Genomic DNA, 24,688 nt, shown 5'->3' with positions numbered 1-24,688 from the left:
TGGACTATGAGATTTATAGAATTAGATGAAACTAAAGTTTCATTGATTAATTAAATGGCGATGGTCTTAACATAACAGATTTAAAGTTTTTTTTAAAAAAAAATATTTATTGGAGTCAATTGAGTATTTATATTGGGTATATTGTTAAGCTATATATAATGGTGATATGAATCTGGCTAGGCACCGTGTGCAAATGTTTGGGGGAAGATTTAAGATGCGTTGTTGCCTTGGACTTTCAAGCTTGATTGTGATAAAAGATGATGAATCAAGCATATTCAAGCAAGTGGTGGAGTTCAACAAAGAATATACCGAAGGACCTATAACGAGGAGATGTAGCAAGAAGTTTAAATAAGCACTTCAAGGACTTATGATGAGCTACAAAGAAAGTTCTACAAATGGGGTGTCTAATTTAAAGGAGTTTGGGGAACATGGACACAACAATGGAAGTGTTTGGAATGTTATTCAAGTATTAAATGACCATGAGAGCAGCAGCATGCGCGCCCCAGCACAAGATCTCGCGCCCCCGCGCGCGCATTCACGCATAACGGCAGCAAGTGGCGCGCCATCGCGCCACTTCCGGCGCGGCCGCGCGCATGGCGCGCGCGCCATGGCACCACAACCGGCGCTGCCCCGCGTTAGGTGCAGCATACCGCGCGCCATCGCGCGAGTTCTCGTGCTACCGCGCGCACTTCCGTGTAGAAATTATTCACAACTTTCTTTATGATTTTTTACACTACTTTATGTTGTTTTTTTCTTGCTTTGTTTTGTCTATTTAATGATTGTAAACACTATGAACGAAAAATTATTGAATGATATAAGAAAAACTTGATGTTCTCTCAATTTTCAAAGCTTTTAGCTTTGTTCTTCACAAGAAGAAAACCAAATCAAACTTATCAAAAATTTTCATCTTTGTGGCGTTTGTCGATTGTTTTCCGTACGGATTGTCAAAACAAGATCTTTGAAGGTTCGTTTGAAATTCAATTGTTCTTATCGTTGATGTTTGTTGATAAGTGTTAATCGCTTAGAGGTGAATATCACAAATCTTTACTTGTTTCAAAAGATCGGGACAACATAATCGATTCTTGTTCGTTATTGAATTGAGGGCTCGATTTCAGTAATCGTGTTTGCTTTTCATTCGTACGAGGATTCTTATCATTTGGTATCAGAGCTTTGGCTCATTGAATTCAAGTAAGTATCTTGTTCTTCATTTTCAGATCTGTCTAAAAAAATAAAAATAAAAATAAAATCCGTTCTGTTATCAGATCTGTGTTATCCTTTCGTTTCTATTTTCAGATCTTTATAAAATTTCGTTGTGTTTTCAGATTAGTGTTATCCTTTCGTTTCTGTTTTCAGATCCGTGTTATCATTTGTTCTGTTTTCAGATCTGTGTTATCCTTTTGTTTCTGTTTTCAGATCTGCGTTATCCTGTCGTTCTTAGTTTTTGTGGATCTGTGAATTTTCGAAAATTCTGTGTTTGTTCCTTGGAATTTTCGAGTGCACCATATATTTTCGAGAACAATAAAAAAAAATATCAAATTTCTTGGATTTGCACAGTCTAAGTGAGACAGTTGCGAGTGTTCACGAGTTGAGTCTGATTGGTTTGATATACAAGTACAAAGCTTGAACACATCTTAGAAAGAACTATCAAATTTGAGTGAAAACACTTGAGTGCGAGCGTTATTTCTTTGGAGTGACCGGTGAGTATTTTGTAGTGAGAAAAAAAAGAGTCGAGAGAATTTTTCATTGGAGTGACCAGTGAGGATTCGTGGTGAGAAAACTTATTCTTTATTATTTTACTAACCTTTTCTTGCAGGTATAATGGTTGACGAATGTCAATTTCAAACAATGTTGAGAGGGATTGGATAGAATATGGGAGAAGGAGTTTAAGCCTCTACGTGAGAGGTATAGGTGGAGTGAAGAAGAGGAAATACATGATAGGCAATATGATGAGGATAGGCGACGTAGAAGATTTGGAGGGAATAGATCATTGTATTTGCATCGTGATGATGATAGGGGATGTGAGGAGAGTAGTGGGTGTAGCAACCGGGGAGAGAAAATCATTGCTAGTCAAATGGAGCAGTCGAGATGTGAAGCTAGCAAATATGAATATCAAGGTACAAGTAAAAACTCAAATTCTAGTACTTTTGATATTATATGTTGTTGGTGTTTAAAATTTGGGCATGATACTAGCCAATGTCAACGTAAGGAGCTGACAGTAGTAGAGTGGTTGGTTGAACTTAAATCTCAAGTGGAGGTTGAGATTGTTGGAGAATTTGAACATGAAATTGAGGTTGTAGAAGAACCTGAATTTGAAGTTGTGGTTGAGAAAGTTGTTGATGATAGTATTCCACTAGTTGATGATTCGAATGATGTTAAATTGTGTACAGTGGAAGCTGAATCATTGAGTGGTGAAGAAATGCCTAATTTGTCTACTATGGAGGAGGAAAGTACGCAAGGAGAAGTTATTGTACATAAATTTGTTGAGGAACCAAATGTTTCATTGGTTCAATTGAATCCAAGTGTTCTTGAGGATCAATTGAAATTTATTCTTGAAGTGAGTGAAAAAGAAATTAAAATGGCCGAAAGAAAGAGAGAACAAAAGAGTGGGATGGCCATGAAAAGAAAAAAAGATGAAAAATATGATATTAAAGAAAAGGAGAGAGAAAAAGAGGCCAAAGAAAAAGAAAACGAAAAAAAATATAATTTGAAGGCCCAAAAGAGTAAAAAGAGTGAGGTTGAGACTTATATATTTTTGAATAAATCCCTTTAAAGTACCTTTGTACAAAGTGGTTTATTGTCATTGTGATGATATAGCCGGTTCAATCCCGAGCGATGTTAATTATTCTTTGCAGGATTATTGTGATGACATGATGAAGAGAAAAGCAAGTGTTGATAATGTGAGAATACCATGAGATGATCCATATGAATTCAGGATCATTCGAGATGAGGTAAGGTCAGTTGCCAACGCAACAATTGGGAGGTATGATTTGCTTCCTTACTTTAATTTTGTGTTGTATTGTTTTCAAGATTTTGTAGAATAGGTTGAAAGTGTTACATTTAGTAAGCATGACTGTGGTTTGATAATTTTGCCAAAGTGTCATAGAATTGAAAATGGCTATATATTGTGTGAACTAAATTCGAATGTTATTGAGTTGGAGTGTTCAGAGAACATCAATTTGATGTGTTTTTGTCATGGCAATGAATTGTATGCATTAGACTTAAATCCGTGTGTTGTGTTAAAGGATTGTATAGATAGTAAATTTAGCATGTTCTATTGGCATGATTATTATTTTTTTGGTGATATTAGGGAAAAAAGTATGAATGAATGTAACAATTTCTATGTTCATGATGAATGTATTTATAAGGAGAATAAAATGTTCATGTTATATTCATTGAATGAATTATATGATGGTGAAGCATATTGTAGTGGTTTGATAAATAACATATTACATGAGTTGTTACTTGATAATAAGGCACATAACATTTGTTTGATTTGTAGCTATGAAATAACTAGAACAATAGATATAATGCATGATTATATGTGTCGGTTGCATATGAAGAGGTATGTTAAGTGGTGTAGTCAAGGGTGCATTGGATATGGGGAAAGGGCATCTAAGTTTGATTCTTATGTGTTGCATCAATTATATCTTATTCCTAGTGAACTATGGTCGTACACGTGTATGGATTTAACTTGTGTGTTAACTAGGTCTAAGAAGGGGAGAAATCTGATCTTTGTGATAGTTAATGATATTTTATCATTTGATGTCACTTGTCAATTGGTGTATGTTGAGGATGATGAATACATATGGAAGGCGACCGTGAAGTTGGGGTTTCTAGTGCTGATGGAGCGAGTAAATGATAGCGTCTACAAACTTGAACCTGAAGGTAAGCATGTTGGTCATATAAATTTTGTTATTACTAACTTGCTTCGTTTTTTTTTGCGTAGGTAGACAAGATTTGAGGACAAATATTTTTGAAGAAGGAGAGTATGATATGAATCTGGCTAGGCGCCGTGTGCAAATGTTTGGGGGAAGATTTAAGATGCGTTGTTGCCTTGGACTTTCAAGCTTGATTGTGATAAAAGATGATGAATCAAGCATATTCAAGCAAGTGGTGGAGTTCAACAAAGAATATACCGAAGGACCTATAACGAGGAGATGTAGCAAGAAGTTTAAAGAAGCACTTCAATGACTCATGATGAGCTACAAAGAAAGTTCTACAAATGGGGTGTCTAATTTAAAGGAGTTTGGGGAACATGGACACAACAATGGAAGTGTTTGGAATGTTATTCAAGTATTAAATGACCATGAGGACAGCAGCATGCGCGCCCCAGCACAAGATCTCGCGCCCCCGCGCGCGCATTCACGCATAGGGGCAGCAAGTGGCGCGCCATCGCGCCACTTCCGGCGCGGCCGCGTGCATGGCGGGCGCGCCATGGCGCCACAACCGGCGCTGCCACGCGTTAGGTGCAGCATACCGCGCGAGTTCTCGTGCTACCGCGCGCACTTCTGTGTAGAAATTGTTCACAACTTTCTTTATGATTTTTTACACTACTTTATGTTGTTTTTTTCTTGCTTTGTTTTGTCTATTTAATGATTGTAAACACTATGAACGAAAAATTATTGAATGATATAAAAAAAACTTGAGGTTCTCTCAATTTTCAAAGCTTTTAGCTTTGTTCTTCACAAGAAGAAAACCAAATCAAACTTATCAAAGATTTTCATCTTTGTGGCGTTTGTCGATTGTTTTTCGTACGGATTGTCAAAATAAGATCTTTGAAGGTTCGTTTGAAATTCAATTGTTCTTATCGTTGATGTTTGTTGCCAAGTGTTAATCGCTTAGAGGTGAATATCACAAATCTTTACTTGTTTCAAAAGATCGGGACAACATAATCGATCCTTGTTCGTTATTGAATTGAGGTCTCAATTTCAATAATCGTGTTTGTTTTTTATTCGTACGAGGATTCGTATCAAATGGTGTTACTACAAAATGAAGACAACATTTTTCTTAAGGGATTTAAGTGTTTTATTAAGATGTTAGTAGACTTTTATGTTCTCTTTTGCGATTTTCATTTGATTTCTTTTGGATGTTATGAGTTAGTATTAATTAAGAATTTAGATGGGGAGTGAACTTGTAAATGAATAAGTTGAATTAAGCTTACGACTTAAGGAAAAATTTGACTCAGGAATAATAAATTCTTTATGGAAGTTGGTACTTGAAAATCTTTGGATAAAATTTTATAATCAATTTTCCTGTTCCAATATAGAAATTAATTTTTTGGGTCCATAATTAAGCTTGTGAATATTAAGTTTAGTTTTTAAAATTGCTTAGCGTTTAAATTGGATATGTAAAACTTTGGATTATCTTAACTGTAATAAATTTAAAAATTGATATATTGAGGTTAGGAAATGTGGGGACCCGGACGCTAATCCTCTTCTTAATCGTCATTGAGATAATTGGATCAATTTAATTAATCTTAGTCTAATTTTTTTTTTTTTTTACATGCGGAAAGTAATGGAGTCACACTCATATACATATCAGTATAAAAGTACAAGTCTTGTACAACATACATCAAAATCAAACTAGGGTTCAACTATTATACATCAAGTGATGAAACCCAAATCTATGTCACAGTCCGTGGTCTCCACTCTATGTCAATCTCTCCTCATCTCCTTGACCATGATCATGTCCCACCTGTTGCCATGCACACATACAAACATGACAACAGCCGGATAACTCCGGTGAGAAATACATCCCAGTATAAGCAATGTATACATGCAATCATATCAAACATATAAAAGCATGAAACAAATATCAATAACATGTAATGTAATCTGAAAACATGAATCGATATAAAACTGTAACTCAACTAGTGACTCGTCATCTCCGACTCGACTCATCTCTAATCTAGGGATCCCGGTTCCTGGATATTGGCACCTATATCGACTTTCAGCGATAAGAGTCAATCCACTCTTAAGCAACATCGATATAAGTCAATAATCCAGTGTCCTGGCATATCCACCACAGACTTGGCACATCCGCCTTTCCTATTCTGACAATGTGCAATGTGCCCGTGACCACTCGATCACCATTAGGCACCTCTGTCAGTGACTCTTGATCAATAGCTATCTGATATACTCTGCTTTTTCTATAAATCAATAGACTCAGCATACAACATTGCAAACATCAATGCAATAAAATAAAGTATGTGATTTTTGGGAAACTTAAGTCCGATCTCACTCAAGTCGATCTCCCGTTTAACACTGTCTTATACCTTTCTTTCGTAGTCTCGGTCTGAAAAATTGGAAGTTCTGAATTCAAGACTGTCTTTGTTAATCTGAAATGACATATCGAGAATAATAATATCAACATTTCATTTCCAATTCAATACTGAATCTGATCAATTTGAATCTAATTCAAAATCAACAGCATAACGGCACAATCCTGATATCCACGTCAATTACAATATCAATAGATATCAATTACAAATCATAACCCATATCCGCTACAATCTGTAATCAATCAATAATCCAAATCTATTCAATTTCAATCGATAAAATCAGAAAGTCATAACAATTCCAAAATCAACTTGTTCTTCGATCTGACTTCGATTCTACGATGTCTAGTATTCCCAGAACACATAATAATGATCAAATGATAATTCCTCCAATATCATAATTTCAAATCATGAAGGAACATAATAAAACTTACATCTCTTTGAAGTTCTTGAAGAGAGGATCACAGAACTGTGTTCGGATCGAAGTTTTGATAACCGGATCTTGTAGAATCGAATTCTAGGCTTTGGAAGGAAATCTTGGAGAAATTCTATGGAGCTCTCGGTTCTTCCCGTAAATGGTGAAGGAAATGAAACTTTATTTATATCAAATGCATGACAAGTGTCCCACTCAAGTCATAATAGCACTTTAGCCACTGAAATCTTCACTATTTGCAATTTGGTCCTCACAACTCTTTTTAATTCAATTTCAATCCTATGGAATTGTAAAACCATGGAATATGACTCAACATTACAAAATTCATAAATTAAATAATCTCGGATTAACATGATAAAATCTCGGGCCTTACAATTCTCCCCCTCTGAGACAGGATTTCATCCTCGAAATCGCAGGCAATCAAATTACATAAGATAAGAAGATATAGCAGAAACTAAAGTAAAAGACTCACATCAGTGAAATAATTCTGGGAATTCCTGTCTCATATCTGATTCAGTCTCCCAGGTAGCTCCCTCAATGCCATGACGACTCCACTGAACTTTCACAAGCGGAATAGTCTTCGTTCTTAGCTGTTTTTCTTTACGATCAATAATCTGAATCGGTTTCTCGATATAACTCAGACTTTCATCAAGCTCGGCCTCATCTGGCTGAATAATGTGAGAATCATCAGGGAGATACTTCCGTAGCATAGATACATGAAAGACATAATGTATTCCAGATAAAGAAGGCGGTAATGCAAGTCGATAGGCACGATCTCCTATCTTCTCGAGAATCTCATACGGCCAATAAAACGTGGAGACAATTTCCATTTCTTGCCAAATCTGACAACTCCTCTGAAAGGTGAAATCTTCAGAAATACTCGGTCTCCTGCCTCAAACACCAACGATCTACGTCGAACATTAGCATATTTGGCTTGTCTATCTTGAGCTGTCTTCATCCTTTTATGAATCAGCTTCACTTTCTCAGTCATATCTCTGATCATATCAGGCCCAATCTCAGGTACCTCAGAGATATCATCCCAATACAGAGGGGATCTGCACTTCTTGACGTACAACGCTTCAAACGGTGCCATCTCAATACTCGTCTGATAGCTGTTGTGGTACGAAAACTCACAAAGTGGCAATGCATCTTGCCAACTAGTTCTAAAATCAAGCACTACAGCTCTTAGCATATCTTCCAATGTCTTAGCATATCTTCCAATGTCTGAATAATCCGCTCTGACTGTCCTTCGGTCTGTGGATGATACGCGGTACTCAGATGTAGCTTCGTACCTAGAGCCTGCTGCAAACTCTGCCAAAAGTGAGAAGTAAACCAAGGATCACGGTCTGATACAATTGACTTTGGCACTCCGTGCAATTTGACCACTTCTCTGACATAAATCTCTGTCATCTGGTCATATCTGTACGTCATCTGATACGGAATAAAGCATGCTGATTTGGTCAATCTATCAATCACAACCCAAATCGCATCACAACCTCGGGAGGAACGCGGTAACTGCGTCACAAAATCCATGGAAATGTGATCCCATTTCCATTCAGGAATAGACAAACTGTGCAGTAGACCTCCTGGCTTATTTTTTTCAGCTTTGACCTGTTGGCAATTCAGACACTTGGAAACAAATTCAGCAACATTAAATTTCATCTGTTTCCACCAAAATTGTGTCTTCAAATCATTATACATCTTTCTGCCACCCGGATGAATACTGAATCGACTATTGTGCGCTTCTGCCAATATCTACTGTCTCAACTCTGAAACATTTGGCACAACAAGACGATTATTCACATACAGTACACTGTCACGTACCTGAATATTCTGATCGATGTCCTGATCTGACCATCTCAATCGATTTTTGCACTTTCTGATCAACTTTTTGAGCCGCTTTAATTCTCAAAATCAGCTCTGGTTCAGCTTGAACAGCATACAATCTTAGTGGTCTACTATCTGTCTCAAATACTAATCCAGACAAACAGCAATCTTTTATCAAATTTGAAACACCAATCGTCGACAAGGATAAGGAACATACCTTTCGACTCAGTGCATCAGCTGCTGCATTGGACTTCCCCGGATAATATTTGATCTCACAATCGAAATCCTTCAATAAATCAAGCCATCTTCGCTGCCTCATATTCAGCTCTGATTGTGAAAACAGATATTTCAGGCTTTTGTGATCACAATAAATCTCAAATTTCTCACCATAGAGGTAATGTCGCCATATTGCCAATTCAAGATCATGAATTGGGTAGCGAGTCTCGTGTGGCTTCAACTGTCTCGAAGCATAGGCAATGACATGGCCTCGCTGCATCAACACACAACCCACACCTCTGTGAGAAGCATCACAATAAACTACAAATCCACCAGTACCTGACGTGATAGTCAACACCGGAGCACTGGTCAATCTCTTCTTCAGCTCTACAAAACTGGACTCACACTCCTCAGACCAAACAAATGGAGCATTCTTCTGAGTCAACTGCGTAATAGGATTAGCAATGCTCGAAAAATCTTTAATAAATCGACGGTAATATCCTTCCAAACCCATAAAACTGCGAATTTCTGGCACCGATGTCGGTCTCGGCCAACTGATCACGGCTTCAACCTTGCTAGGATCAACAGAAATCCCATCTCCAGATATAATGTGACCAAGAAATATAACATGTCTCAACCAAAACTCACAAATGGACAGTTTTGCATACAATTTCTCAGCCCTCAGAGTTCTCAAAACAATTCTCAGATGTTCAGCATGATCAATCATATTCTTCGAATATATCGAAATATCATCAATAAAAATAATCACGAAATCATCGAGATATTTCTGAAATACTCGGTTCATCATACCCATAAAAATAGCTGGAGCATTGGTAAGACCAAAAGGCATGACAATAAACTCATAATGTCATACCTGGTTCTAAACGCTGTCTTCGAGATATCAGAATCCCTGACTCTCAGCGGATGGTATCCAGATCTCATATCGATCTTGGAATAGACAGATGATCCCTGCAACTGATCAAATAAATCATCTATACGAGGCAATGGATATTTATTCTTTACCGTTGCTTTGTTCAGTTGCGGGTAGTCAATGCAGAGTCTCATTGAACCGTCTTTCTTCCTCACAAATAATACTGGAGCACCCCAAGGAGAAACACTCGGTCTGATGTAACCCTTGGCCACTAAATCTTCCAACTGATCTTTCAACTCTTTCAATTCTATCGGTGCCATTCTGTACGGAGCTCTAGAGATCGGAACAGTACCTGGCATCAATTCAATGCTGAAGTCTATCTCTCGAATCGGAGGCAATCCCGAAATCTCATCTAGGAAAACATCAGCAAACTCACACACCACTGGCAAATCCGCCAATGATGGGTTCGATTTCAGTAAATCCACTGAATAGACAAGGAATCCCTCTGCTCCTCTCTGCAATAATCGAGTCATAGACATAACGGATATCAAAGGAATTCTAGATCTAGAATCCTTATCGTAGAATTTCCATTCATCAGCCATGTCAGGTCTGAATCGGACAATCTTATGAAAACAGTCAACGGTAGCTCTGTACTTGTCAACATATCAATACCGATAATACAGTCAAAATCAGACAACCTAAGCACAATACAGTCTAACTCAATCTCATGTCCGTCATACTGTAGCATACAAGATCTAACAGAAGTCACTGATACAAGGCCTTTCCCCAAAGGTGAAGAGACAGATACTACAGTAGATAATGACTCAACAGGAATAAATGTATGTGATGCACCAGTATCAATCAATACATAAGCAGGATAACCAGAAATAGAACAGTTACCTGCAACAACATCATCAGGTGCGTCCTGTGCCTACTCCTCAGTCAAAGCAAAAACTCTGGCCTGCTGTCTCGGAGGCTGGCTAACAGTCTGGCTTCTTCCTGGCCTCTGCTGTGACTGGGTCGATGGTGCTGGCTGGAAAGAGTGAACAGCTGATGGTCGTCTCCCTGTCTGAGCCACTGATCCAGATAACTCTGCTCTCTGGGATCCCTGAGAACCTCTCTGGGGACATACTCTAGCAAAATGTCCCTGCTGTCTGCAAATACGGCAACTGCCAAATACTCCTCGGCACTGCTCTGTGGAATGTCTCCCTACACACGTGCTGCAATAAACCCCTGAATAACTCTGGCTCTGGGCAGTATGTCGTGAGCCACTAGAACTGGATGAACTGCTTCCAGATCTTTTGAACTGTTTCCCTCTAGCTTTCAACTGATCTTTCCTTCCACTGCTGTTGCCACTCTCAAATCTGGGAGAAGGTTGTGGAAATTGACCTGAGGATGGTTGTTGTGGTCTCGGTGCCGGTGCAACATACGAATCTCCTTTCTGTCTAATCAGACCAGCTTCAGCTCCTTTTGATCTGTTCAGGGCATCAGCAAAGTTATTTGGTCGTCCGATGTTCACCAATGTAAAGATCTCAGGATTCAAGCCATTGATGAACTGATTAGCAACAGCTTCATCATTGTCAGCCACATGTGGAGCAAATCGAAGTAAAGTAGAAAACTTGGCCACATACTCTTCAATATTTAGTTCACCCTGTCTCAGATTAGCAATTCTGCCCCCTTGTCTTTCTGTACGACACTGGGAAAAATCTCTGATAAAATTCAGTTTTAAATACATTCCAAGTGACATTCGTACCTCGATGCTCCAATGCTCTCTTTGTCGTAATCCACCAGTTCTTTGCAACATCATGCAACTGGTGCCCAATCAGTTTAACTCTGCGCTCATCAGTATAGTCAAGTGAATCAAATAACATCTCAATATCATCGAGCCAGCTCTCGCAGTCAACTGAAGTCTCAGTACCCTTCAGAGTCGATGGATGGAATGATTGAAATCTCTTCAGCAATGTTTCCATAGGTGTTGCGGTCACATCCATCGGATTCGCAGAGGTACTGCCCTGTTCTGGGACTCGTCGAGGAGGCATATCTGATTATGAAAATGATTAGTACTCAAATATAACAAATCTGTTTCAGTCCTCTTCTTATCAAGAATCGGTTCTGATTCATTCTCAATAATACAAGTTACTAATCAAATCAGATAATCAGGTAAACATGTATTTTCAAAGCAATAAAACATGCTGTGACGCTAGCATGCAAAAGCAGGAAAGAAAACTCAATCTACCCCGCTCACTCTACTCTATCTCAATCTAAAGGATCTATCGCTCTGATACCACCTGTTGTGGGGACCCGGACGCTAATCCTCTTCTTAATCGTCATTGGGATAATTGAATCAATTTAATTAATCTGAGTCTAAATTTTTTTTTACATGCGGAACGTAATGGAGTCACACTCATATACATATCAGTATAAAAGTACAAGTCTTGTACAACATACATCAAAATCAAACTAGGGTTCAACTATTATACATCAAGTGCTGAAACCCAAAATCTATGTCACAGTCCGTAGTCTCCACTCTATGTCAATCTCTCCTCATCTCCTTGACCCTGATCCTGTCCCACCTGTTGCCATGCACACATACAAACACGACAATAGCCGGATAACTCCGGTGAGAAATACATCCCAGTATAAGCAATGTATACATGCAATCATATCAAACATATAAAAGCATGAAACAAATATCAATAACATGTAATGTAATCTGAAAACATGAATCGATATAAAACTGTAACTCAACTAGTGACTCGTCATCTCCGACTCGACTCATCTCTAATCTAGGGATCCCGGTTCCTGGATATTGGCACTTATATCGACTTTCAGCGATAAGAGTCAATCCACTCTTAAGCAACATCGATATAAGTCAATAATCCAGTGTCCTGACATATCCGCCACAGACTTGGCACATCCACCTTTCCTATTCTGACAATGTGCAATGTGCCCGTGACCACTCGATCACCATTAGGCACCTCTGTCAGTGACTCTTGCTCAATAGCTATCCGCTATACTCTGTTTTTTCTATAAATCAATAGACTCAGCATACAACATTGCAAACATAAATGCAATAAAATAAAGTATGTGATTTTTGGGAAACTTAGATCCGATCTCACTCAAGTCGATCTCCCGTTTAACACTGTCATACCTTTCTTTCGTAGTCTCGGTCTGAAAAATTGGAAGTTCTGAATTCAAGACTGTCTTTTTTAATCTGAAATGACATATCGAGATTAATAATATCAACATTCCATTCCCAATTCAATACTGAATGTAACGCCCCAGATTCGACGACTGTCCTCACTGTATCAAGACGGGTATTTCCAGCGTGTCACCTATCCCAAAATTTCCCCAAGTGAAGCACGCTTAACTTTGGAGTTCTTATGATATGAGTTACCGAAAAGAATATGCACCTTCGTGATATGAGTAGTACACATCAAATCTTTTAAGCCCTCTTCAACTGTACAGTCCATTACATTGAACAGTCTCGGAATCCCTCTCATTCCGGTGTGGGATCGGTTCATTCATGTTCCCTCCACCTAGAAGCCTGCCAGGAGCCGCTCATTGTCCGTGCAACCTAATTGCACCGGCGATCACCCCCCGCCCTCTTCGGCCCCGGGCCTCACATGCCCACCAGCTTCCGCTTGGTTCGTCCCCAAACCACACCATACTAAGAGAGGTCGGCTCTGATACCAACTGTAACGCCCCAGATTCGACGACTGTCCTCACTGTATCAAGACGGGTCTTTCCAGCGTGCTTATGTCCTCACTCACACGCACCCTGGGAAACTTCCCAGGAGGTCACCCATCCCAAAATTTCCCCAAGTCAAGCACTCTTAACTTTGGAGTTCTTATGTGATGAGCTACCGAAAAGAAGATACACCTTCGTGATATGAGTAGTACACATCAAATCTTTTAAGCCCTCTTCAACTGTACAGTCCATTACATTGAACAGTCTCGGAATCCCTCTCATTCCGGTGTGGGATCGGTTCATTCATGTTCCCTCCACCTAGAAGCCTGCCAGGAGCCGCTCATTGTCCGTGCAACCTAATTGCACCGGCGATCACCCCCCGCCCTCTTCGGCCCCGGGCCTCACACTGAATCTGATCAATTTGAATCTAATTCTAAATCAACGGTATAACGGCACAATCCCGATATCCCCGTCAATACAATATCAACAGATATCAATTACAAATCATAACCCATATCCGCTACAATCTGTAATCAATCAATAATCCAAATATGTTCAATTTCAATCGATAAAATCAGAAAGTCATAACAATTCCAAAATCAACTTGTTCTTCGATCTGACTTCGATTCTACGATGTCTAGTATTCCCTGAACACATAATAATGATCAAATAATAATTCCTCCAATATCATAATTTCAATTCATGAAGGAACATAATAAAACTTACATCTCTTTGAAGTTCTTGACGAGAGGATCACAGAACTGTGTTCGGATCGAAGTTCTGATAACCGGATCTTGTAGAATCGAATTCTAGGCTTTGGAAGGAAATCTTGGAGAAATTCTATGGAGCTCTCGGTTCTTCCCGTAAATGGTGAAGGAAATGAAACTTTATTTATATCAAATGCATGACAAGTTTCCCACTCAAGTCATAATAGCACTTTAGCCCCTGAAATCTTCACTATTTGCAATTTGGTCCTCACAACTCTTTTTAATTCAATTTCAATCCTATGGAATTGTAAAACCATGAATATGACTCAACATTCCAAAATTCATAAATTAAATAATCTCGAATTAACATGATAAAATCTCGGGCCTTACAAGAAATTACTCTTATTTCTGGTATAACAAGTAAACAACTATTGTATGTAAGGTAAGTCACAAAATATTGATAGGTATCGAGAAAAGAGTAACATAATAAGTTTTGGTTCTTCATACGCTACTAAGAGTGATGAGAAAAATCTCAAAGTTTGGGGAAAAAAATTTAATCACAATAACCTACTTTCATATCGTGATTCACCCATGAAGAAATTTAATATAAGATTTAGACAAAATGATCATGGAATTAGTAATTATATTGGAAGGTGGATTAAATTTTTTTTCCTCCCTAGTATGTTAAGATTTTAGTAAATGTGATGTTATTTGACATTATCTTGAATTACGAGGTTACATATAAGTGTTCGATTTTATAGCGGGATTTAAAATGAAATCATGATATGAAATTGTGACTCGATAGACTTGAATCATTTAAGTACTTTTAGTGCTTTGGAATTACGAAAATTTATGATAGTGTCAAGAACTATATGTTTAGCATATATAGAAATGAAGTGTTAGTTAAGTACCAGTTATTAAAGTGTTTTATTTCCTACAATCATGGATACGATATGATGACTATGAATCGATATTGGGTTTAACAATAGAAATATATTTTGGGTAAATTAAAACATACGATTATGGCCACTTAAGATCTAATTATTTAAATTTTTAGAGGTTAAAATAACTTAGGGTATTTTAGGATTTATAATTGATAGAGGATCTTGAGTTAGTTAAATATTTGATTTTTGAGATCGAGAAATTTTGTATAAATATATAAAAATGGAAGATGCATTATCTGAGTATACAACAAAAGTGTGATGATCGACCAAAAATTTTATAGTCAATTGGAAATGAATAAGTGAGCCTAAGCTTTTCATTAATCAAGAATATATGAATTTCGATGACAAAATTTTTTTAAGGGGGGAGGAATTGTAGTGCTCAAAAAGCAGTACACTTAAACCGCATGCATAATTTAATAGATTAATTAATTTAATTGATTTAAAAAATTAAATGATGAATTCAACATGTTTAATTTATTTTAAATATTTATATATTTATTTTTATGAGATTTAAATGCATTTCTTGAGTTTGAGTTTTTCAGGCGAATATTTGATGCTTGGCCGGGGATAGGAGACCAGAGACGATTAAGGCGATACAATTAAATGTTATATTTTTATTTTAAGCCAAGAAAATTAGTTATTTTAAATGATATATGAATTTTAGCATTTTAAAGTTAAATTTAAATTATTAAACGATTTATAACATTTTAAGCGCTTTAAAAGTGAATTTGAAATTTGACGATTTAATCCTTAAATTTGGTGTAAATATTTTTATAATGAATTTTATGCCTTAATTAAATTAATTAATTAGTATTTAAGTTAAATTAGGATTTTAAGTACTCCATTTAGCTATTTTCAAATTTGGAGATTTGAATCTAAAAATTTGGTACTTGAATATTTTAATAAATTTTTTGAGTGGTTCTAAATAATTAAATTAGTATGAGTTTAGCCTATTAATTTTTTATTAGACTTTTTGTAAGGCCCGAGATTTTATCATGTTAATCCGAGATTATTTAATTTATGAATTTTGGAATGTTGAGTCATATTCCATGGTTTTACAATTCCATAGGATTGAAATTGAAATAAAAAGAGTTGTGAGGACCAAATTGTAAATAGTGAAGATTTCAGGGGCTAAAGTGCTATTATGACTTGAGTGGGACACTTGTCATGCATTTGATATAAATAAAGTTTCATTTCCTTCACCATTTACGGGAAGAACCGAGAGCTCCATAGAATTTCTCCAAGATTTCCTTCCAAAGCCTAGAATTCGATTCTACAAGATCCGGTTATCAAAACTTCGATCCGAACACAGTTCTGTGATCCTCTCGTCAAGAACTTCAAAGAGATGTAAGTTTTATTATGTTCCTTCATGATTTGAAATTATGATATTGGAGGAATTATTATTTGATCATTATTATGTGTTCAGGGAATACTAGACATCGTAGAATCGAAGTCAGATCGAAGAACAAGTTGATTTTGGAATTGTTATGACTTTCTGATTTTATCGATTGAAATTGAACAGATTTGGATTATTGATTGATTACAGATTGTAGCGGATATAGGTTATGATTTGTAATTGATATCTGTTGATATTGTATTGACGGGGATATCGGGATTGTGCCGTTATGCCGTTGATTTTGAATTAGATTCAAATTGATCAGATTCAGTATTGAATTGGGAATGGAATGTTGATATTATTATTCTCGATATGTCATTTCAGATTAACAAAGACAGTCTTAAATTCAGAACTTCCAATTTTTCAGACCGAGACTACGAAAGAAAGGTATAAGACAGTATTAAACGGGAGATCGACTTGAGTGAGATCGGACTTAAGTTTCCCAAAAATCACATACTTTATTTTATTGCATTGATGTTTGCAATGTTGTATGCTGAGTCTATTGATTTATAGAAAAAGCAGAGTATATCAGATAGCTATTGATCAAGAGTCACTGACAGAGGTGCCTAACGGTGATCGAGTGGTCACGGGCACATTGCACATTGTCAGAATAGGAAAGGCGGATGTGCCAAGTCTGTGGTGGATATGCCAGGACACTGGATTATTGACTTATATCGATGTTGCTTAAGAGTGGATTGACTCTTATCGCTGAAAGTCGATATAGGTGCCAATATCCAGGAACCGGGATCCCTAGATTAGAGATGAGTCGAGTCGGAGATGACGAGTCACTAGTTGAGTTACAGTTTTATATCGATTCATGTTTTCAGATTACATTACATGTTATTGATATTTGTTTCATGCTTTTATATGTTTGATATGATTGCATGTATACATTGCTTATACTGGGATGTATTTCTCACCGGAGTTATCCGGCTGTTGTCGTGTTTGTATGTGTGCATGGCAACAGGTGGGACATGATCAGGGTCAAGGAGATGAGGAGAGATTGACATAGAGTAGAGACCACGGACTGTGACATAGATTTGGGTTTCATCACTTGATGTATAATAGTTGAACCCTAGTTTGATTTTGATGTATGTTGTACAAGACTTGTACTTTTATACTGATATGTATATGAGTGTGACTCCATTACGTTCCGCATGTAAAAAAAAAATTAGACTCAGATTAATTAAATTGATCCAATTATCCCAATGACGATTAAGAAGAGGATTAGCGTTCGGGTCCCCACACTTTTCCTAACCCTAATTACTTATACTAATCTCACACACCTACACCTAAACACACACACAACAACGCGCACACACATACACGTTACTTTTGGAGGAAAATGCTGGGGTTGTACCTCTCTTGAGTAGCAGTCTCTTGAGCACTCATCCTAGCAATATTCTGGAGATTTTGGTGAATTTTTGTCAATAAAAACGTCAAGGAATCGTCGTCCGTTCATCCTCCACGTATCCTCGCGATGGTATTCGTTTATTCGAGTGTTTAGACGCAAAGTCATGTATAAACTTTTCATTTACACATCGATCTCGTCATATTATGTATTTTGATGTATATTGTGCATGATAATTCATTTGTTATATGCAAAGTTCGACGGATTATGGTTTAAACGATTTCTGGAAAATTTTGTGTCACAAAACTCGCCATTTGCTATCATTCTATTTTTGCGGTTTATCCATCAGTTTTCTGGAAACGTTTTCTACACATTATTTGTAGCACTCTGTGTTATCTTCGATTCGATAATAAATTCGTAATTTTATGATAAGAAATGAGAGAGATAATTTTTATTGTAAAATTGTTTAAGCTGTGAAAATTTGTACATGTTCTTCACGTTTTCTCAAGTTTTTTGTTGCAGGCTTCATTGGGATCTCCTGGTTGTTTGTTGTTGTGGTTGGGGCAGCATATCCAGAGCGTTTCAATGAAGCCATGACGTTGTAAGTATGATTGACGTGCAAAAAAATATTTTTTATTTTGGAGGTATGTGATTTGTCTTGTGACCAACCGGTAAAGCATGACTGGGGATTTATGATTATGGGATTGGAAAGCGGTAAACATGACCGGAGACCTCTCCACCCGGTAAAGTATGACCAGGGATTTATGTATGTCGGAGTGGACATCTGGTCGAAAGATTTTGGTGATCCCTATCAGCCCAGTACTATGGTTTATTCTGATAAGGTGATTTATGTTACATGTCACTTTCTTTGAACATATTTCTACGAAAAATAAAGTATGATTATGTATGTTATGATAGAAGCACTTTTATGAAAAATTTTATGCAGTTATGGCACATCTATGTTTATGTATGTTCAGCTGTTATTTTGTACACGTTACTTTCAAATGCATGCGATTTATTAAGTACTATTTGCAATTCATGGTTTATATGTGTGGAGTCTTTAGGCTCACTAGATTTGATCGATGTAGATGTTGATGCTTTTGAGGAGACAGGAGGTGTTGACAAGTGAGCTTGCTCGGATTGTGTACAGTGCAAACCCAATGACCGCTATTGTTATGAAAGGATTTTATGCACGTTAAACTTTTTTACTCTGATTTTTATTTATTCAAAATTTTGTTTGCAAACAAGTATTTTCAGATGCTCGTTTTGGATAATGCTTTTATAGTAGTGATGAATAATATTTTTTTATGCCATGTAAATATTTTATACTTGGCTTATTTTCAAGAATTTAGTTGATCATTTTATTTTAATTCAGAAGGCGATGATTTACTATTTAAATAAGAAAAAATTTTATTTTCCGTAAATTTTAAAGTAGTATTAGTTATTTTATTACAGGATGTTAGAGAGAGAGAGTTAGGTCATGTCAGCTTGTTTTGGTCGAGTACAACAGATAGTGGGTTTCGAGACGACATTGCAAATTTACTGAAAAGGAAACAAAATAAACGTTACTCTCTATTTTAAAATATTTTCTAAGACGTAAAATATGGACTTTTGTCTTTACGAATTTCCCTCCACTATTTTTACATTTTCACCACCCTCTGATGAAAACGAGAAATCCAGTTTCCTTAGTGAGTACCCAAGGCCCAATTGCTAAATTATGGTCACAAATTTTATCAGCCAATCAAAATTTTCAAAAGATAGAGCCTAATTCAAACTCCTTGCAACTTTTACGTAATGTTACCTCATGTTTGAGGAGTGTCCAATTTTATGATCCCCTTTCTTTTCACATGTCGAGCCCGACCCATCAATGTCTAATCTTAATGGATGGTTGTCATGAGATCCCCAATTTTATGAGCTGAAATCATGAGAGTTGCACGTATTTCACATCAAATATATCAATGGAAGTCACAGCTTTCAGGCACTCAGGCCTCCCCAATTTTATGAGCCAGACACTGACTGCGGATAGTGTTCATCATGCAACCACCGTTGAAGGATTAAACTTTCTTTTAATTTTCTTTTTAATGACATTGATTTAAATTTTGGATCTTATCTAAAATGAGGGTTTTTGTTTTTAAAATTTGTCTCATTTTTAATTTTTAAAACTTGTGTCATGTTTATTTATATAATTTCCGGATTCATGCAACTTTTGTTATTATGTTAATAATAATGCAAATACTGATTATTTATAATATATCACATATATCATAAATAATAAAAGATGATCGATAACCGAGAGCTAATTGATCTATACGAGCCATATACGGATCCATGTCCAGAACTTAGATAAATGTAGGAATGCAAATGCAATGTTACATAAGCTTCCAATACTTTATATGTCTTCGATCTTCAAAACTCATTACGAGGATTGGCCCCACCGTCTTCAAATAATATTTACATTAAATATTCATGGCACATTGGGATATAAATTTAGGGGTGAGAATAGAACATAAACCAGATCCACTTTTAATTATCCAATAATTAAAATACAACATGTAAAATATCCTAACATATACCTAACAAATTGGTCACGGCTCTCGATCATCCTTTTAAAATATCAAATATTATATTAATTCGATAATATCCCATATTATCTACAAATCATGTATAACGTAAATTATCACTAACCACCATAATTATAAAGTTACACAAACACTTTTATTTAACTTTAAATAAATAAATTTATTGTAAAACACCTTTTACCATAAATAATTAAAATCTTATTTCAATTATTTTTTTTGTAAAAACTCAATTTTATCAAAAATTTATTTCAGGGATAAATTCGTCCGTATTTTCATAAAATATCAATTTAGCTCCAAATTTCGAAAATTTAGAAATTCGCCCCGGACCCAAATTTTTTCGAGTCCTTATTGGACTGGGCTGCCCAAGATTGGGCGGCCGCTACACACGTGCGCTACCCGGAACTATTTCGGGCAGCATACGTTTTTTTTCGTTTCTGAAAACGATTTTCATGAGCATCGATTTTCTAGAAATTCTTACGCGGTTAGAAAAAGTTTATTCAACACGATTTTTAGTTATAACATACGATGAGAATAACTTGTCTCTGAGACCACTGTTAAAGCACCATTTTCTCGCACCTAAGGCGCAACAGAAGTTTAAATTTTTTTGTTTCGACATTCAAAACTGTCTTGGGCGTCGTATGTTTAAAAACATTCATCAGGTGTATGAATTGTTATACCTACGCGTATATAATGCTTGCACTCCAAACTATTCTTGATTTAAGTGGATATAACATTTCCTGTATCTCCCTACGAACGGATTACTGGCTTTGATCGTCTAATTAGGTCCACGATCGGAAACCACGTTCCTCGCTTGGATGACACTAGAAATCGCAATCGATTTATGCATTGAGACTATAACATCTGAGTTTCCAAAATCCAGTGTCGGTGCAGCGGCAGAAGCGCGGCGATGGAAGAACAATGTTGTTCAAAATTTTCCAACCAAATTTGTGAAGTGGTCGAAACTTTACTTAGCAATTGGAAGAGTTTTGTTGTGTATTTTGTGTGCAAGGACTCCTAATCATTGTCCCACTAGGACTCTATAATTTCATTATAATTTAATTCTCATATTATTATTATTATTATTATTATTATTATTATTATTATATCAAGTATTTAACCACTTTTGATAATACATGATAATAATAATATATATACACATAATTTTATATCTCCATATAAAGTTTATATATTAACATACACATGCAAGTTAATAAATGCATAGACATATTAATTTAAATTAAATAACCATTATTTAATTTATTCAACTAACTCATTAGTTAATTAATTCTAGAAACCTCTAGAACATTTAATGAAAATTCATACATATTAGTAGTCACAACTACTAGTACTAACATTTAATTAGTAAATTCCAAATTCACTAATAAATTATTCTGAACTCATTATAACATCGATCATCGATCCGATATCGTCGTTGTATCAAGGATATAAGTCTTGTCATATAATGAAAAACGAAAATTTCGAAAATCAAAATTTCACTTACCATATTGGGCAGTTGCGAGTTTAGTGAACTTCTTCACCAAAACAGACAGTTCTACTCTCATTCCTCAATTAATAATTAAGCTAACTTTCATTTCTTTCATCTTATGAAATTAACTTATAAACTCCTTTATAAGCATCATGTTTGATCTCCATCAAACTATTGTTCCAAATTCAACTCCTTGAACTTTGACTTTCAATGGGAACACAAAGGGAGAACTTGTGTGATATTTTCAATGGGAACACAATGGCCGATACTTGTGTGACTTTCAATGGTTCAGAGATACAGCTAGTCGTAGGTTCACATTTCCATGTAATTTAGAATAACATTTATTCTTATTCAGGCTTACCCAAATTAGCCTCCTTCTTTTCATCAACACCTTAGTCAAGAATGTCAAAACTCGTTTCTGATTGCACCAATGGGATTATGGTAAGAGCATCTAGTAACATTACCTCATGATCTCCTAGGTATCACTGATAGTGCTTGCAAGAACATTAAGTCATGATTAGCGTACAATACAGTCCCTTCAACTCATATATCCCGATCGAATCTGCAACCATTGGTATATTGAGAGTTGCATATAAATTCGACACGATGTAATTTATCTTTGAGTAATAGTGTCATGATATGTGAAAATGAGGAAACACCTTTCCAAACTGTACATTTCTTTCTCTGGCCAGATATTCCTTACACTATTATCTCTTCAGACAATATATGATATCTTTACCCATAGGCAAACGATGAATCCCCAAATACAATACATTTGCTTCTACGTATTTCGATACTACACCCAAGCTCGCCACCTAATGACCCTCAATATAGTCGGTAAATGAATCAAAGTGCATGCTAGTATGTATAACCCCTACATTGTCCCGGGTCAAAGGACTAATTATATACAATCATAACCGCGGACTATTCCATTCGATAAGTAAGAACCTCTTGGACAGGTCGAGAGAGGGTTGTTCAGTACATTATCATATGATCACTCATCTGTATGAATGGACATTTCCATGTCCTTGCTTATGAAACATGACATTTACATCACAGTGCTAGTTTCGAGCTCAAGCGAAATTTATCCGTATTTTAGGTGGCTGATTCGACTAGGAACCTGTTTAGAATATATGGTACACTTCTTAATGATTTTTATGGTCTTACGTTTGCATGAGTATACAGATAAAGTATAATGCCATAAATGAATAAAATCGTAAAATATTATTAAAATAAAGATTATTTTACATTAGACTCAACAAAAGCCCAAGTCACAAGTTGACATGCTGGACACCTACTCTAATATGTACATGATATTAAATTCTTACAAAATGCTCATGAGATTTGTATCAACACTCCTAGCAGTTATAATTGCTCTTGCACGCAGGGATACATTAGCAGAAGAGATGGGCACAAATGCATTGCTCAGAACTTACGGTTTCCAGTTTAGGTACTCTTTTAAACCACATATTTTTTCGAGTTTATCTAAAGATTCATATTTTTTAAATCTCTAGCCATCTTTGGTATAATAATGGTTGTGACTTGGCTATACATCGGTATCAAATCCAGGAAGTTTATGAAACACAATGAGAAATTCTTCCATCAGAATGGCGGGTTGCTATTGAAACAACAGTTTTCTTCCAAGGAGGTTTCCATGAAATCAACCCATATCTTTTACTGTTGAAGAACTCGAAAAGGCGACCAACAGTTACGAAGAAGACCGAATTCTAGAACGTGGTGGCAAAAGAATCTTGACTAATCCCCAGCAAATCCTGGCAATCAAAAGGTCATGAGTAATGGATCAGAAACAGATCGAACAATACATAAACGAGGTGATTATCTTGACTCAAATCAACCATCGAAATGGTGACATTTTTGGGGGGGGTTGTTTGGAGATGGAGGTCCCTTTATTAGTATATGAATTTGTTTCACATGGGACGTTTCATCACATACATCATAGTGGGGGCATACCCACGCTCTCGTGGGACAATCGTTTGAGAATCGCCAATGAATCCACTAGTACATTGTCGTATCTTCATTCTTTAGCAGCAATGCCGATCATCCACAGAGACGTCAAGTCGCCAAATCAAACTCTTTGACGAATAAAATATCAGATTTCGGGGTTTCAAGATTAGTCCCCATTGATAAAACACAAGCGAGCAATCTAGTCTAAGGGAACTTAGGATACCTAGCTAGAACCTTGATTCTTTCATCAAACCAGTTAACCGAGAAAAACGATGTCTACAGCTTTGGAGTCGTCCTTAAAGAGCTAATGACAGGGAGAAGGCCACTCTCCCACACGAAAATAAATGTTTAAAAGAGCTTCGCCATATTTTTCTTGATGTCATTAAAGTCCAACCGCCTGCTCCAAATATTTGATCTATGTGTACGTCGAGAAGGGAGTTTAGAGCTGCTCTAGGCCGTCACTGAACTCATAAAGAGATGCCTTAAACTACACGGCGAGGAGAGGCCGACCATGAAAGAAGTGGTGACAGAGCTCGATCGTCTACGGAAGCTTTCGAGCTATCCATGGATTCAGCAAGAGGTCGAAGAAGAAGCCTGGGATGGACGAGCCTGGTAGAAGCAACAGATTTGTATCCAGTGACTATTAGTCCTCAGCTTAGCACTGGGACATACACAAGGCAACATAGTCAGGGGACTGCCCCTTTGCTCCAAGCAATAAACATCCCCTGCTGATAAGTTTTCAATAATTTGAATTGAGAATTTTTGTATTAATTATTTATACTTTTCCTTGTATATTGAAGAGTAATCGATTTTCAGTGGGTAGTCTATCATGCAATTAAAAAATAAAACTTATAAAAAATAAAATCCTTTAAATAGGATAATAACTTTTTAACAACTTCCACTGAACTCTCAATTAATTAAAAAAATTATATGAAGTTTTAAAAAA

At 36.4% G+C, this 24,688-nt stretch overlaps 1 pseudogene; it reads left to right on the top strand.

Moving 5' to 3' along the window:
* The first annotated feature begins 1,829 nt into the window (after positions 1-1,829).
* LOC142504988 (putative wall-associated receptor kinase-like 16) lies at positions 1,830-24,474 on the top strand (annotated as a pseudogene).
* Positions 24,475-24,688: the final 214 nt, after the last annotated feature.

Source organism: Primulina tabacum, chromosome 10 (assembly GCF_025594145.1).
Source record: "Primulina tabacum isolate GXHZ01 chromosome 10, ASM2559414v2, whole genome shotgun sequence".
Lineage (NCBI taxonomy): Eukaryota > Viridiplantae > Streptophyta > Magnoliopsida > Lamiales > Gesneriaceae > Primulina > Primulina tabacum.
This window is presented reverse-complemented; position numbering and strand designations above follow the sequence as displayed.